The following is an 11223-nucleotide window of genomic DNA, read 5'->3' on the forward strand; positions in this document are numbered from 1 at the left end:
CGGGCCTAGATGCGGTTAAATATAACAAGCTACCAATCATAGAACGGTAGAGAGTTTGATCAACTGAGTTACCTCCCTCATCTAGGTCGAGATGTCCATTGGTAGGCATTGGGGTCTTGATTGGCTTACATTCATCCATCTTGAATCTCTTGAGAAGATCTTTTGTGTATTTCTCTTGAGAGATGAAGATGCCTTCTTTCATTTGCTTGACTTGAAAACCAAGAAAGAATGTAAGCTCACCAATCATTGACATCTCGAACTCCTTAGACATCAATTCACCAAATTCTTTGCATGAGTCTTCATTTGATGATCCAAAGATGATATCATCAACATATACTTGACAAATGAAGATATGCCCATCAAGCTTTTTGGTGAATAGTGTGGTGTCAACCTTCCTAATGGTGAAGCCCTTCTCAATAAGGAAATCCCGAAGGCGCTCATACCAAGCTCTTGGGGCTTGCTTAAGCCCATATAGTGCCTTGGACAACCTATAAACATGATTAGGATATCTAGGGTCTTCAAACCCGGGAGGTTGATCAACATAGACTAGTTCATTAATAAAGCCATTTAAGAATGCACTTTTCACATCCATTTGATATAGTTTCATTTCATGATGTGATGCATATGCAAGAAGGATACGGATGGCTTCTAATCTTGCAACCGGTGCAAAGGTTTCTCCAAAATCTAAACCTTCAACTTGAGAGAACCCCTTTGCAACTAGTCTTGTCTTGTTCCTCACAACAACACCTTGATCATCTTGCTTGTTGCGAAACACCCACTTCGTTCCAATGACTCTTGCACCTTTTGGTCACTCTTTAAGATTCCAAACTTCATTGCGAGTGAAGTTGGTCAACTCTTCATGCATGGCATTGATCCAATCCGGATCTTTAAGAGCTTCTTCTACCTTGGTAGGCTCATAGCAAGAGACAAAAGAGTGATGAGCAATAAATGAGGTAAGTTTTTGAGATCGAGTCATCACCCCCTTTGATGGACTCCCTATGATGAGATCTTGTGGATGATCTTGTATGAGAGGTGTATTTCTTCTATTGACCACTTGAGGAGGAGGTTGTGGAGCATCAACATCTTGTGCTTGTACCACCATTTGCTCATGGGAGATATGAGTATCTTCATTTTCTACTCTCCCAACTTTTTCACCATCTTGTGGTACATTTGATGAAGAAGGTTGGTTAATGACTTGTACATCATCTTCATCATCTTTTGGCTTGATGTCTCCCACCGGAATATTCTTCATAGCCTCCCTCAATGGTTCATCACCTACATCATCAAGATTCTCATGTGCTCCTTGGGAGCCGTTAGATTCATCAAATTCCACATTATATGTTTCTTCAACCAAGCCGGTGGCATGATTAAATACTCTATATGCTTTGGACTTCAATGAGTAACCAACAAGAAACCCTATATCACAACGCCTTTGAAACTTCCCTAGGTGTTGCCGCTTCTTGTAGATGTAGCACTTGCAACCAAACACCCTAAAGAAGGAGACATCCGGCTTCTTCCCATTGAGCAACTCATATGGTGTCTTGACAAGGAACTTTTGAAGAAATAGGCGGTTGGATGCATAACATGCGGTGTTGATTGCTTCCGCCCATAGAGCTTCGGGGGTGTTGTACTCATCTAGCATTGTCCTTGCAAGAGTGATCAAAGTCCGGTTCTTCCTCTCAACTACACCATTTTGTTGAGGAGTATAGGTTGCGGAGACTTCATTTTTGATTCCAACTTCATCACAATAAGCTTCTATGTTTGTGTTGTCAAACTCTTTGCCATTGTCACTTCTTATCTTCTTGAGCTTCACTTCAAATTCATTTTGAGCTCTCTTGGCAAACTTCTTGAAATAAGATGCAACTTCGGATTTGTCATGAAGGAAGAACACCCATGTATATCTTGAATAGTCATCCACAATCACAAGACAATAGAGATTTCCTCCCAAACTCTTGTATGTTGTTGGTCTAAATAAATCCATGTGTAGGAGTTCTAGCACTCTTGTGGTTGACATAAAAGCTTTGGTTGGATGAGTGTTTGCAACTTGCTTGCCGGCTTGACATGCACTACAAAGCTTGTCCTTCTCAAACTTCACATCCTTCAACCCTCTCACCAAATCATTCTTCATAAGCTTCTTGAGTGAGCTCATCCCAACATGAGCAAGTCTTCTATGCCATAGCCACCCAAGTGTTGTTTTGGTGAATAGGCAAGTCTTCAAGTTTGCATCTTCGGAGGTGAAGTCAACTAGATATAAGTTGTTGTATCTAAATCCATTGAATATCACTTGATTGTCATCTACCTTGGATACAACAACCTCCTTCTCGGTGAATAAGCATTGAAAGCCAAGATCACACAATTGCCCAACGGATAGCAAGTTGAAGCTCAATGAAGCAACATAGAGCACATTGGAGATGGAATGATCATTTGATATTGCCACTTTGCCCAATCCTTTAACCTTGCCCTTTGAATTATCTCCAAATGTTATTTTCTCTTGTCCATCTACCTCTTCATCTAGTGAGGTGAACATACGAGGATCACCGGTCATATGTTGAGTGCAACCACTATCAATAACCCAATGACTTCCACCGGTCTTGTAGTTCACCTACACACAAGAGATTCAAGCTTTAGGGATCCAAGCTTGTTGAGGGCCCTTCACCTTCTCAACAAGTGACTTAGCCACCCAAATTTTCTTAGGTCTACTCTTGTTGGGGGGACCTAAGAACATGAATTTCATCTTTCCACTCGAATCTTTTCTAAGCATGTAGTGAGCATTGAAAGCAAAGGGTCTAGCATGCTTGGGCAAGGGTTGTGGTGGTGGAGTTTGACACTCATGAGCAAAATGGCCTTCTTGTCCACACTCAAAACATCTCTTTGGCTTTGGCTTTGGCTTTGATTGTTGGTGTTGAGCTTGAGCCTTCTTCTTCTCTACACTTGCCATATATCCAATGCCACTTCTATCCATCTTCATGACGGTATTCATGAGTAGCTCACTTTGGAGATGCTTGCCTCTAGCAAACTTGCTCAATCCCATCTTGAGATACTCTTTCTCCATCTTGAGCTTCTTGTTCTCTTCCTTGAGAATATCATTGTTCTTCTCCTCCTCGAGTTTCTTGATTTCTTCTTTTAGCTTCTCATTCTCAAGGATCACCTCTTTGTCATGATCAAGATTTTCTAGCACAATGGTGTTGTGACTTTTCATCTCTTCAAGATCTTTCATGAGCTTCTCATTGTCACTCTTGAGCTTGACATACTCATCATAGTCATTACACTCAACCACTTGCTTGCCCTTGCTACTAGATCCATGCTCAATGCTTTCATCAATTAAATCATCACATGAGGTAGCTATATCAATCTTAGCAACATGGTTAGTAGCATCATGTGGCTCATTTGGTAAGAATTCTTGTGCAATAATAAGGGTATCATAATTGATCTTTAGAGTTGTATATTCATCTTTTAGCTTATTGTGACTAGTGATAAGCTCATTGTGCACCCACTCAAGCTTATCATTTTTATCTTTAAGCTCTTTCTTAGAAGATTTGAGCTCCTTGAGTTTGGATGATATAGAATCATTTGTTTTTTTGAGCTCATCATTGGCCTTTTCTAATGTATCACACTTAGCTAAGAGTGAATCATTTTTAGCATCAAGTTTTTCATTTGTAGCTCTACTCTTTCTAATGATCTTAGTATATTTTCTTAGTATTTTGACAAGATCATCATATGTAGGTGAGTCATCATCATCGCTATCACTATCATCATCACTAGCATGTTCATCATCACTACTATCATCACTCTTAGTTACCTTGCGTTCACCTTTGGCCATAAGGCATAGGTGTGTAGAGGATGATGGCGATGGTGGCGGTGAAGATGCAAGATCAATTGCAATGGCGGCCACCTTTTCATCATCACTATCATCATCGGATGATCCACTTGATGAATCAATGTCCGTGAGCCAATCACCGACAATGTAGGCCTTGCCACTCTTCTTCTTCTTGTAGAAGTCCCTCTTTTTGCCATCTCTCTTTTTGTATGGCTTGTTCTTTTTTTTTCATCTTCATCGCTTGACTCATCTTTCTTGCCCTTGTTCTTGAACTTATCTTTCTTGGGCTTTGTGCATTGATGAGCTAGGTGGCCAAGTTCGCCACAATTGTAGCAATCCATCTCGGAGATTGGCTTTCTTCTTGAGCTAGTGAAGAACTTCTTCTTCTTGCCATCAAACTTGATGCCACTCTTATTTAGCCTTTTTAGCATCTTGGTGGTCTTCTTCACCATGAGGGCAAGGCTTTCTTCATCATCTTCATCACTTGAGCTCTCATACTCAAGTCTTGCTTTGCCCTTGTCTTGGCTAGCTTTGAATGCTAAGTCCTTCTCTTTCTTCTTTGTAGAGGATGAGCCATCTTGTGGTGTGATGTGCATGTACATCTCATGAGCATTGATCTTTCCTAAGATTTGTGTCGGTGTAGCGGCGGAAAGATCACCTTGATGTAGCACGGTCACAATGTGCCCATATTTATCAATGGGGAGGACACTCAAGATTTTTCTCACAACGTCGGATGGTGACATTTGAGTAAGTCCAAGCCCATTGACTTCCTCTACAAGAACATTTAATCGAGAATACATCTCATTAGCACTTTCTTTGGGAAACATCTCAAAAGAATTTAGCTTTTTAATCACAAGATGATAGCGTTCCTCACGCTCACTCTTGGTTCCCTCATGGAGCGCACAAACGTCCGACCATAGTGCATGGGCGTCTTTGTGGTTCCTTACACGATTGAACACATCTTTACAAAGGCCTCTAAAGATGGTGTTGCGAGCCTTTGCATTCCATTTTTCATAATTCACTTCATCGCCTTGAAGTTGTGCGGCATTCCTAGGTGCTGGGAACTCTTGAGAGGCGGCTCTAAGAATTCCAACATCTAGAGCTTCTAAGTATGCCTCCATGCGGATTTTCCAATATGGAAAATCATCTCCCTCAAAGATAGGAGGAGGTCCATCCCCGTGAGACATCTTGCTCTAAGCGATTAAGCTTAAAAACGTGAGCATGATGCTCTGATACCAATTGAAAGGATCAAAATGCCCAAGAGGGGGGGGGTGAATTGGGCTAATTCTAAATTCTCTTGCAATAAACAAATCCTACGGATAGCCTAATTAACCCCTTGTGCCTAGAAAAGTATTTATATCAAACTAAAGCACAACAACCCCGCAACCTATGTTCCAAACTTACTCTAGCAAGCAATTCTATGGATGTAAAACAAGTATTGAATTACTCAAAGTAAATACTCAAAGTAAGTGCTCAAAGTAAATAGAGAGAGGAAGGAACGAGGCGATGTTTTGCCGAGGTATCAGAGAGTCGTCACTCCCCACTAGTCCTCGTTGGAGCACCCACGCAAGGATGTAGCCCCCCCTTGATCCACGCAAGGATCAAGTGCTCTCTACAGGTTGATTCTTTGACACTCCGTCGCGGTGAATCACCCAAAGCCGCTCACAACTTGAGTTGGGTCACCCACAAGCTCCGCCGGGTGAACACCACACTCCCAATCACCACCAAGCCGTCTAGGTGATGGCGATCATCAAGAGTAACAAGCACGAACTCTCACTTGACCACGCGAAGCCTAATGAGAAGATGGATGCACACTTTGCTACTCTTGATTTGCTAGTGAGGCTACTCTCTTAGATTCTCAAATCACAAACACCTCACTAGGACCTTGCTTTTCTTGGCACTCACAAACGTGTTTCTCAGCTGTTGGAATGAGCAAAAGTCACTCCACTCACGAGTGGAGCTTCTATTTATAAGGTAGCCTGAAAAACGAACCGTTATGAGCTTCTGCGGGATGACCGGACGCTCTGGTCGTGATGACCGGACGCTTCGGTCAGTTCAACCCGCGAACCAGTAGTAAAGAGTTGATCGGACGCTGGCAGGGTCTGGTCAGCACTGACCGGACGCGTCCGGTCGCATAAAACCCTTACTGGACTCGACCGGACGCTGAACCCTCAGGGTCCGGTCAGTATCGACCGGACGTGTCCGGTCGCACTATCTCAAGTCTGGACCCTTACTGGAGTCGACCGGACGCTGGCCCTCAGCGTCCGGTCACATGACCTCTCAGCGTCCGGTCACACCAGACTAGATCTCCACGGTCAAATAAACTGACCGGACCCTGCGGCCAGCGTCCGGTCGCACCGGAGCCAGCGTCCGGTCAGTGTTTGACCCTCCATTCACTTCCAACTTTCAAACATCTGTGAATGAAGTTTGCTCCATAGGATCTTAGGCATTCATAGGAGCTACCTAGAGCTAGTTTGAACAAGTGTGCACCACACCTAACTCACTAGACTCAACTAGGTCAAGCTACCCGTTCATACCCCCCTTAATAGTACGGCCAAAGGAAAAACAAAGTCCTAAACTACTCTAAGTGTCTCTCCAACTCCAATCGACACTTAGAACTAGTTATCCTTAACCTTGTCGTCCATCCTTTTAAAAACCGAAACGATTTCCACCGTAGGGGCATGACAACCTCGATTGCCCAGTCGATCTCCATTACCATGACCTAACTTAATTGCCTCTGCAAAACACATGTTAGTCATAGTAATCTTGTATTGACATTAATCACCGAAATCCAACTAGGGGCCTAGATGCTTTCAAAGTGCTTCAAAACTTGCAGGTTGTTGTGGGAAAAAGTGAGACAAAATCATGAGCTAACCTTGGTGGAAAAGACATAGAAGTTGCTGGTGCTTCATTGTCCAAAGGCACAATGGATGACTCTGCTGTTTTGGTTTTCTTTGCCTTCTTCTTAGGTGGTCCTCTACATGATAAAGAAGAAAGTAGTTACAATCTATATTATGCCAAAAGGAAAATGCAATCAATAATAAAGTAGTTAGCATGTATAGTACCTCACAGCCATCATAGCAACAATGTCCTCTAGATTACCTTTCTTGCAGTTGTGCCAATGATGGCCATAGCCTGTACAAATAGGGCACTGGTGCTGGCCTTTTTTCCTCTTATTGTCACTACAGCCTTTGTACCTCTCAGTTTTTGGCCTACCAGCAGTTGCTTTCAATAGAGGTGGATGCATGAAAAATCCATGTGTAGATTTAGGCCACTGGCGTTTGTCAGTCATAGCAGGGATTAAGTGCTGATATGCTGCTCTAAACTTGTCAATAGAGTAATACATGTCTACATACTTCTCTAGAGGAGCATTGTGAAGTGATGTGATAAATGCTACTGCATGTTTGCAAGGAATGCCAGAAACTTACCACTGTCTACATGAACATGTCTTATCTTGCAACTTGACAACAAACCTAAAGCCAGTACCCCCCAATGTTGTAACTTCAGCAACTTCTGAGCATTCAAGCACCTCCAAGTTTAATTCTCTACTCATTTCTTTCAGTTTCTTAATTATGTGGGGCAGAATCCAGCCATCTAACTTCATTGCTATTTTTCTCCTTTGGTTCCACTTGATCATAAGCATTTGCCTTAATTTGTCCATTAAGTCATCCAAGTTCAAGGACTTGTGGTGCTTAATCCAATTATTGAAGGACTCAGCCAAGTTGTTGGTTACATAATCAACCTTGGAAATGGTTGAGAACTGACTCCTTGTCCACAGCCTAGTATGCCACTTCCTAAGGTAATTAGTAGCACTTGGCTTTGCTGCCTCCATTGCAGCCCAATGTTTCTCAAACAAATATGGGTTCCATGAGTATGCTGCTGCCCAAAGGTGGTCATCAAAAACCTTGCCATGAAATTTTTTCTTAAAATTGGACACCAAGTGAAACATACATTCCCTATGTTCTGCCTCTGGGAACACATCACCTACCCCTGACATCACTGCTTGGCCAGCATCAGTGCATATGGTTAAACTCCCTGGTGATCCTATGGCCTCTCTAACTCTCTCCATGAACCATTTCCAATTATCATTTGTTTCAGAATCAAAAACTCCAAAGCAAACAGGAAACAACCAATTGTGGCCATCAACAGCTGAAGCACTAGCTAACTGCCCCTTAAACTTGCCTGTCAGGAAAGTGCTATCTATTGCTAAGTATGGCCTACAACCACTTATGAACCCATCAATGCATGGTTTCAAGGCAAAGAAAAAACTTTTAAATCTGATCTTCCCATTTATTGTGTGATGATCTATCACTACTACGCTACCATTGGAGGGTCTTCTTTATTATATTCCCTGTTTGGAATATGTTCTACCTCATGTCCTACCAACTCTTGGTCATCCTCTAATTTAGTCCCTGACTCAATCTCCAATTCATCCTCATCCTCATCCTCATCCTCATCCTCATCCTCATCCTCATCCTCACTCTCAACCTTTTCTTTGTCCTGATCCTTATGCACAATCATAGCCATATTTGTATCTTCACAAGGTATCTTCTCTAAGTACATGACCTCATCATCAACACCTACATGCTCATTCTCTGGTACTGGGTTGCAAAGGTACCTATCCTCATCTTCTGCAACATTCTTGGCTGCAGCCTGCTTTTGCACATCACTATGCCACTCTTTGATGGGCTCAAATGGTTCAGAGGGATCACAGTAAGAAATGAACATGTCGACAACCTTTGTCTTTGAATTTTTCTCAAACTTAGACAACAAATCTTGGTCAGAATGAACTTCAGGGAATTCTTTCATATCATGGTCATAGTACTGAAGATGAGCTACTTCCAAATAATCTGGCGGGTACTTCTCTACAATCTCTTCAAGTAAATCCTTATAGTTTGTCAAATCTGAATCAATAGTCATATCAAAACAGAAACACCTAAAATCCTTTCTAACTTTCTTTTTGTTGCCAAACAGTCTAATTTCTAGCAAATATGTTGAATTTGGATCCATCCTGCAAATGAAAAGAACAATCTAAGGAATCAACACTGCTACTTGCACATCACTTTTGCTCTGCTTAGATGAATCGAAGGCTAGCACTCACCCCTCAAGGAGCCAGCCTGGCTTTGTGCCAGCATTATCAGACCCTCCATGGCCCCCTAAATCCCGCCCGAGCGTGCTGCCTGGATTTCACTCTTCGGATTAGAAAGCTAACTGACAACATGTATATGTTCTAGCTGTGAAAAAGGAAAGGCAGATTACGTGGCAATTTCTTAGAGATCCTTAGTTGCAAAAAATGGGACACCTTTTTTTATTTTAAGAAAGACCACCTTGCCTGGCTAGCACCATTCCCAGACTTTCAGAATTCTAAAAGCACTCATTACTAGTGTGGAAAACACAAGAATGAAAAGCAGCGCGTACTTCAGACATAAATTCTGTGTTCAGCAAGCTAGAGTGGCAACAATATATATGTGTTCTCAGACTTCAGAGTTCTAAAAGCAGTCATCACTAGCGTTTCTCTCATGATAGATAAGCAGAACAATATTTCAGACACAAGAATGTAGATGACAGGAGTTGCACAGGGCAACCAAGCACTTGTGTGACAATAGCTAAATCACTAGTGAGTGAGTTTGCAAAGCACTAGAATGAAGGCCAGTTTGAGCAAATGGGACTTAACACAAGAAAATGACAGTATTCAGACAAACGCTCTGCGTTTCAAAAGAAACACAAGGGTAGAATCAAAGATTCAAATACAAGAATACATTCTACAGATCAGATCAGCAAGCCAGAGTGGTGAAAATATCTGTATGTTTTAGTTGCAAAAAATAAAAGGCAGATTACGTGTCGACGTCTTAGAGATCCTTGGTTGCAAAAAATAAGAGACATAACCCTTCTTTTAAGAAAAAAGGTCACCTTGCCTGGCGAGCAACGTTCTCAGACTTTCAGATATCTAAAAGCAGGCATCACTAGAGTATCTCATGGTCATGGGAGATAAACATGACAATATTTTACTAAAGCCCGTGAGGATATATTACCATTGGACCAATTGAATAATCCATCCATCAATTGGCCGGAAATATATTTATTTTTTTGATCAAAAGAATATAAATAATGAACCAACAAAACAACAGAGGAATGTAGATGACACGAGTTGCACAGGCAACCAAAGTGACAATAGCTGAATCAGAGCAAATGAATTTGCAAAGCAAGATAATTAAAGGCAGTTGAGCAAATGTGTACCTGCTTTACACATGATAATGGCAGTATAGAGACATAAACTCTATGTTTCAAAAAGAAACTCTGTGGTAGAAGCAAAGATTCTATCCAGTGATATAATGCATTCCACTCTTCGAATCAGCAAGCTAACTGACAACATATAGAAGAATTTGTGCAAAAGATAGTACCACCAGGGGGGTTCGCCGCCGCATCTGCAACCAGGCCAGGGGAGCTCGTGGCCGCCGCTGCCTGCGCAACCCGCCGGGGGGGGGGGGGGGCTCGCCGCCGCTGCCTACGCGCGCCGCTGGGGGGCTTGCCGCAGCCGCCTGCGCAACCCGCCGGGGGGAGCTCGCGGCCGGCGCTGCCTGCGCAACCCGCCGGGGGGAGCTCGTGGCCGCCGCTGCCTGAGCAACCCGCTGGGGGGGGGGGGCTCGCCGCCGCTGCCTGTGCGCGCCGCTGGGGGGGCTTGCCGCAGCCGCCTGCGCAACCCACCAGGGGGAGCTCGCGGCCGGCGCTGCCTGCGCAACCCGCCGGGGGGGGGGGCTCGCCGTAGTCGCCTGCGCGCGCCGCCCGGGGGACCTCGCCGCCGCTGCCAAGCCCCGCCCGAGGGAGCCGCCGGCCGGATCCACATCCTCCCCCGCCGGATCTCCTTCCATCTCGCCGCCGACGGCCGGCCACCGCCAGGAATCTCGCCGCTCGCCGCCGGATCGAGCCTGGGACAGACGCACGGGAGAGAGGACTGGGAACCGCACGCACGGGACAGTCGACGGAGGCCAATTTTGACCTAATCAAAATATCTGACAGCGTGTCCCAGGCTCTCTGACGGAAGAAGCTAACGGATCGGACGGTAGTGTCATATTAAGGATGAAAGTTCAAGTGAGTGTCAAATAAGGAACGAAAAAAATTTCAGGGTCAAGAAAAGAACGGCTCATTTTCCTAGTGTCAAATAAGAAATTCTCTCTTATATCCACGGCTGCTGATGCTACGTCTCCTACTAATGGACACCCGCCCCCCGACGCAGGCTACTTCCTTTGTTCTTTCTTTTTTTGTCTGCATCATATAGTGATCAGCAATGAGTACTCTTGATAATCTGGCTGCCACATCCCTCTGATTCATGGATGTGCTTGCTACTTGCTACCTGTACAACACTCACTTGTCTCCTCTATCTGAACTTTCACATGTCAGCAATAAAA

The sequence above is a fragment of the Miscanthus floridulus genome, chromosome 18 (assembly GCF_019320115.1).
Source record: "Miscanthus floridulus cultivar M001 chromosome 18, ASM1932011v1, whole genome shotgun sequence".
NCBI lineage: Eukaryota > Viridiplantae > Streptophyta > Magnoliopsida > Poales > Poaceae > Miscanthus > Miscanthus floridulus.